This window comes from Papaver somniferum, unplaced genomic scaffold, assembly GCF_003573695.1.
Source record: "Papaver somniferum cultivar HN1 unplaced genomic scaffold, ASM357369v1 unplaced-scaffold_148, whole genome shotgun sequence".
NCBI lineage: Eukaryota > Viridiplantae > Streptophyta > Magnoliopsida > Ranunculales > Papaveraceae > Papaver > Papaver somniferum.
The window spans coordinates 1,826,730-1,833,546 of record NW_020624154.1 but is presented as its reverse complement, the minus strand read 5'-3'; the positions used below and the strand labels follow the sequence as shown (position 1 = coordinate 1,833,546).

Below are 6,817 nucleotides of genomic sequence, written 5' to 3'. Positions count from 1 at the left end.
AGTCTCCCAACCTAAGTCATATGCTTAAGCTTAGAATCCAAGGTGCCTCTCCCGGATGGGCTTCATTGACCTCAAATCTCCATGACTCAGGTTTCGGTGGTGGTGTAGCCTTTCCCTGAGCCATGCAACAGGTACCCCCCAATATGACGTACTTTAGGTCTTACATTTGCCTCTTGCGAAATTGTATTTGCGAACTAGGGTGTACGCCATAAAGGTTCGCCTCTTTCTCTTTTGTCATTCTTCTCTGATTATTTTCTGTAAAATTCATTATCTCTGCGAGAGTCTCGCAAATCATTATATTGTATCTGAATTTCACAATCTCAATTTTGTTGTTCAATAAAATGTATTTTTGAGAATTTTACTTATTGCAAGATTATCTCAACAACTTAATCATTCACACATTTCTTGTTTTTATTACCTTTGCCATTCTCTGCTTCTTTATTATTTTATGTTACTGCTTCCTTGGTAGTGGTATGTTCATCTTTTTTATTCTGAGCTAGAATTAATTTCGAACATCTATTCTCCTTTCTTTTCGATTGTATCCACCATCAACCTCTCACTTCTTTGTACATATTTGATTTTGTGTCGCCAGTTTTCCTTCTTGTTTGCTCTTCCTTCGCAAGATTCTATCTCAGTTTCGTAACATCTCTTTCCTTCAACCCAATCTCCCTTTATGATTCCTACACCATTGGGGTGAGGTAATTTGATGCATTGGTGGAAAGTTGAAGCTACACCTAGAATCCCATGTAGCCAAGGTCGACCAATTAATGCATTGTAGGGTGATTATACATCAACGACACAGAATGAGATTTTAGAAGATATTCCCTTCAATGGAATTTGCATAGTAACCTCCCCTTTAGGCTTGTTAGCAGTACCATTAAAACCATATATCTTATATGTTGATGGTATAAGATAATCTTCTCTTCCACCCATGGTTTTGTAAGTATGATAAAATAAGATGTTCACAGAGCTTCCAGTATCGACTAGAATTCTATTGATTTCCCATGAATCTTCAGCTTCATCATCCTCATCTTCTTTCGGTTTGGGATTAATTTCTAATTTTATTACCAATGGATTGTCATGCACCTCTTCTCCTTCGGGAATTTCTTCTGCAGTAAAAGAAATGATCTGTTTCTGCCATTCCTCTAGTGGCGAGATTTTCGCAATATTCATAATTTCTCTTCCATTATTATCTCTTGCGAACACTCTACTCAAAAAATTATCATGAAAATCTTCAATTGTCTTATATGAATGTACGATAGAGTGACATAATAGATTTTTTGCTTTTGCACCAACTTCTATGAAGAATGTTTCTTTCTTTTTCATCGTATTTACTTTGTGATGTTCTGGCGGTGGTGGTAATGGTTGAGATTGCGGATGCCCTACCAGAAAGTCTTTTAGTTTTCCTTGATCTATCATTCTCAAAATAATTCTCTTTACATTTCTGTAATCGTTTGTGGTATGTCCATGAAAATGATGATAAGAACAGAATTCATGACTTCTGTGGTTTGGAGGTGGTTCTGTTCCCATGTTCCATGGTGTTGGTATATTCTCCATCAAAATTATAGATTCCCATATCTTCTCCACACTTGCCTTTAGAGGTGGCATCTTGATTTCTTCCCATATTACCTTGTGACCTCCTTGTCCTCTATTAAAGTTTGGTCTTTGACCTCCATAAGTTTCTTGCGGTTGATCGAGTCTTTGAATCTTGTTATTTCCTCCACGATTGCAGAAATTTCTTTCTCTTTCATACTCTTCTTGATCTCGGCTCCCCATAGCTACCAATTTCTGCTGATTGTTACTTGTCACCTTTTCTTGTTGTACTTGCGAAGTATTCGCCACTGTGTTTATTAACTTAGGTAATAAGCTTGCATTCGTTATTTGTGAGCTGGTGTTCGCAACTGGATATGATTCCATTTCATTTTGTCTTTCCTCTAGAGCAATGTATTCTTCTTGAAGTTCTCGCAATTCAGTCATTGCAATTGTATTCTTGACTCTAAAAATTTGGACATACAACAGGTTTGTTGCAAACATAGCATTGATAAATGATAATATGAGATATCTCTCATCTACACGGCCAGCCATTTCGCTACACATAGTTCTCCATCTCTTAGTCAAGTGTTTCAAACTTTCGCCAATCCTTTGTTTTAATCCAAACACATCTTCTATACCAGGTCGTGAGGAATTATTACTTATATATGCTCCCAAAAATGTGGTCTGCAGATGATTGAAGGAGGTTATTGTATTCTTTGGTAAACCTTCAAACCATTTTAACGCTTCTCCTGTTAAGCTGAATGCGAAATATTTGCACAATACCGCATCATGATTTTCCCATTGTAACATGCACCTCACATAAGCTTTAATGTGCTGAACTGCACAAGTTGTTCCATCAAAAATGCTGGTTAATGCGGGAAAATTGCATTTCGGTGGTATTCCTCCTAATTGTACTTCCCTTGTAAATGGAGTTTTCGCAGCTTCTTCTATTGCTTCATCCAATTTTCTTCTACCTACTTCTCCTCTGTTATTTAGCATTCCTCTCATTTCTTCTAATTCTTTCAAGATTTGTTTATGTACACCTGAATCTTGGCCCATTGGTCTCTTTAATTTTGCTTCTCTTCTTCTGCGTTCACGTCTATCTTCTCTCGCGAAATTTTGTATCTCTTCTTCATTATCCTCATCTCGTCTTCTTCTGCGGTTCTCTTCCTCATTTCTATCTTGAATTCGCAAATGATGATGTCGTTCATTTTCCCCTCCATAATTTTGTTCATTTCTTATCAATTCAATTCACTGTCTTTCAGCCATTCTCTTTACTCTATCATACTCATCATTGAGATTATCGTTATTCCGGTTTTGTATACGCCTTCTTTCTCGATTGTCATGATTGTTCTGGTGAATTGTCTCCTGAAGCTCTTGTTCTTCCATTTCCGCTCTCAATCTTTCACTTTCGCAGATTAAACGTGTTTGTTCAGCATTATGTCTTTCAATTTCTTCTTCAATTGTCTGTTGATTTCTTTGAGTTTCTTTCACATGTAAAATTCTTCTTCCTTCCTCTTGATTTCCTTCGCCATCTTGGTTATTTTGTCTCTGATTTTTTCCGTTCTCTTGATTTCCTCCAATTTGCCCATCATCAAAAGTTTCATTTTATGGAATGTAACGATCATCCGTTCTTTCTCTGTTTTCGCGATATTCTTCATTAGGATTTGATATTTCTTCTTGAATATTGTTTACAGCATTGATTGTGGGTGAATTTCGCCTCATTTCTCTTCTATTCGATCTTGAATATGATTTTGTAATACTTCTCGATCTTCTATTCCGCAATCTTATATTCTCCATCCTTAATTCGTGATTTTGCCTTGTTAAATTCGCACGTTCTTCTGCCTCAGCTCTTCTTTCTTCATGTATTCTTCGTCTCAATGTTTCTAACGCTCCAATTTCCTCACCTCCATGAATTATTCCTTCATCTGCTTCTTGATTTCTCTCTTCTTGTCTATGATTTCTATTTTGTTGCTCTTCTTCTTTTTCTTCTGCTGAATTTGATCGCCAAGTGTGTACGCTCACTCTGTCATAATCTGTGTTCCTCTCTTGAACTAGTGTTTGTTGAATTGGCGATTGAATTTGATTTTCTCTATTATTTCTCATTCTATTAGATTCTCCCATTTCACTTCTTTCTCTTCCAGCAATTCTTTTGCTTCTTCTAATAGTAGTCGGTTGTTCGGATGTATTTCTTCTTCTAGCCATTTCTTCAATGCTAACAGTATTGCAAGAAATTATGAAAAATTCTCAATCAATCACTTTAAATTTTTACAAATCTCAATATCAATCTTTAGCTTTTTCTAGAATAATCTTCAACTTGTCCCTGTTTCTAGCGCCATTATGTAGTTGTAGGAAATCCTACACTACACCCCTCATATGATTTCATTGTTGATCAACTCATTTTTAGGTTTATATTCTTAATTTTATTGATTAATTTTTGAATGTTCTTACAAGAAAGATAAAGAAGTCAAGAATGATCTCTGCTATGAATTTTCTCTCTCCTATTTACTTGTTTCTTACTCAAAAAAGATCTCTCCCTTTCTTTACAACTCGAATGACTATTTATAAGGAAATACATAGTGGATGACAGCTAATCTGTCCTTTATTTTCGGATATGGTTTGCGACATTCTCGCAACCTTACATATGTTAATTTCGCAAATTCTCGAATTTTCGCAGGATTATCATATCTTTCTCATGATCTTAGCTGACGTCATTTATTTTATCATTTCTGAAATTATTCTGCGACGCTGTTATATTGTGTCATTGATAATTTCGCTGAAACGCTGTCGTTGCGAGATTCTGATCCTACATATATTTCTATGTCTCATCATGTTAGGAGCTAAATCAGTTGGTCAGACTCTCATATCTCGTGCTTGACAATCAGTATCGGCTAATATTCTGTCATGCCAGTGTAGAAGATTATGTAAATACATTTCCTTGATCATTTATATTCTCTATAACAGTCTTTAGTTATGGCATTGTTTTGTTGTTTTAGCGTACCCTTGTTTTAGTTACTCTTGACTTGTACTCATCTAACAGGAAGGTTAGGCAAACCTTGGATACAGTGAACAATATCGTTTTTTCTTATCGTTATAACCTAATATCTGAAAAAAAAACAATTCTTAAATCCACCATTGCATCGTCGTTAAGCCCATATTTTTTACCACGAAGTAGCCACCGTCGTAATCATACTTAGGGTTGCAAAATGAGGACCCAATTTTCTTTCGGTCCAGATATTGAAACCATAAAAACCCCAAATTTCCCCCTTTTTTCTCTTACGATTTAAAGGATCCTTCGAAGGCGTTAATATTCATGTGGAATTTGTGGTATCGAAAATTAAAATTCAGAAATCACATGATCAGTTCCCTGGTAATTCTGTCAAAACCTAAACAAAAACCGAATACTATTGTGTTTTTACTCCAATGTTTTTATCCTTGCAATTCTGATGGTCAATTGTATTTCTGCAACTGTGCAACATTCACAAGAGTTTCATTATCATTATCACGAGAGTTTCATAATCAATCGTGAGAAATCGGTGTCTCGTTTTGGATTGACTTCCCGCATTTTCCTCTTCCGAATGTTTGGCAGGTGACATCCTGTTCCACATGCATGTCATTAGATCCCTCGTTTGCCGGCACAAATCTATATTACTGTTTTAACGATTTATCTTGGTGATAGAGATGATCATCCTTGTGTCAGGTATTAAATATAACTTATCTTGTTGTTTTCAATATCCATCTGTTTACGAACTTGGGGGTCCAAAACCTTTTGAACCGTGAAAGCCTTGAATACTACTTGATCTATTTCGACTTTAATGTTTTTTCCAATTTTACAGCATATTCCAATGCAATGACCATTTTTTGAGAACCATCTTTATGCATCTTTCCCGTCCCACTGCTTCCAAACGTGTTTCTTTGCTGGATGTTCAATCCCTTAAATAGCCGTAATAAGTCTTCAGAAAGTGGTGTCTTGTTGTACTCTCGTTCTTCATGGTTGATCCTGTTTTCTTTATTTTGTCGAAGAAGGTAAGGAAGCATTTGGAATTTTGTGAGAGACTTGTTGATCAGGTTCATTGATTTTCTCTATTTGAAATAAAACAAAGTTTTTGAGTTGTTTATCCTCGATGTCAAGAACTTCATTACCTACTTCTTATTTTTCTTCATGCAGAATATCCTCGGATGGTAGTCTCCAATATTCTGGTTCCACAGTTCCGCTGGATTTTTTTACTTCGCAAAACAATAATAGTGTATGACATTTCACGTAATGTAAGAACTTGATGGATCCCCAAGAACTTGCCTCTTCAATCACTTCTTGTCGTTCATGGTCGTCATCCATATTTCTAGGATTTGGGAATGTAAACTGAGGTTTTGCTGATTGAGTTGGTTAGTCTGTGTATTTACAATTTGCGAAACGATGTGATATCCCCACAGGTCATAATTAGAGGTTGCGACTGTATCCAGATGGTATGCGACTTTTCTTTGATTCTGTAAGACGGAATTTGAAGAGATACGAATTGTATCTAACAGTTAATCACTATGGGGTGTTCGTTTGGAGTCTTCCAAACCGATGAAGGTTCTGCATCCCTGAAAGGATGCTATCTTTGGAAAGTGACTCTTCAAATGGCCAAATGGATCGGACTCCTGAATAAGTGGTTAGTGGTGGCTAATAAGACGTTGCTGGCAAGGAAAGCTATCACTGATGTGGCTTCATCATATTCAAGATTGATTGTGGGTACGACATGTGGTTTTTTGGGATCTCTTATTATAAAGAAAGATGGATAAAATCGTGTACATCACAAATTATTTTAGGATAAAACTAGTTTTATCCTAGTTTAAACATGGATGGAAACAAATATAACTGAATCTAAAACAGGATGATACCAGTTTCGTACTTGTTTAAACTGGATGAAACAAATTCAACCAAATCTAAAATAAGATGCAATCAGTTTCATGTTAGTTAAATATGAATGAAAATAAATTTAACCAATGATGTCGGTTTCATCTAAAATAGGATGATACTAGCTTAAACATAAATGAATATAAAGTCAAGTCATGATGCAACCGTTTTCATCCTAGCTATTTTTTTTAATAATAATCTTTTTATTTTAGTTTAAGTCAGGATGCAACCAGTTTCATCCTAACTATTTTTTTATTTTAAAAGTTATAAATTTATTTTTATTTTTCTTTTAAAGTGTAGAGAGAAAAAAATAATATCATAAAATTAAGGGACAAATATGTCTAATACTTTTGATGTCCATTTCACCTATCCTTAATTTTTACTTGT

General features: G+C 35.4%; 1 long non-coding RNA gene across 1 annotated transcript; it reads left to right on the top strand.

The window, feature by feature from the left end:
* The first annotated feature begins 4,742 nt into the window (after positions 1-4,742).
* Positions 4,743-6,520, top strand: LOC113335433. Its single transcript, XR_003353334.1, has 3 exons — positions 4,743-5,233; positions 5,370-5,559; positions 5,702-6,520. It is a non-coding gene; the product is annotated as an uncharacterized LOC113335433 (long non-coding RNA).
* The last annotated feature ends 297 nt before the right edge of the window (positions 6,521-6,817 follow it).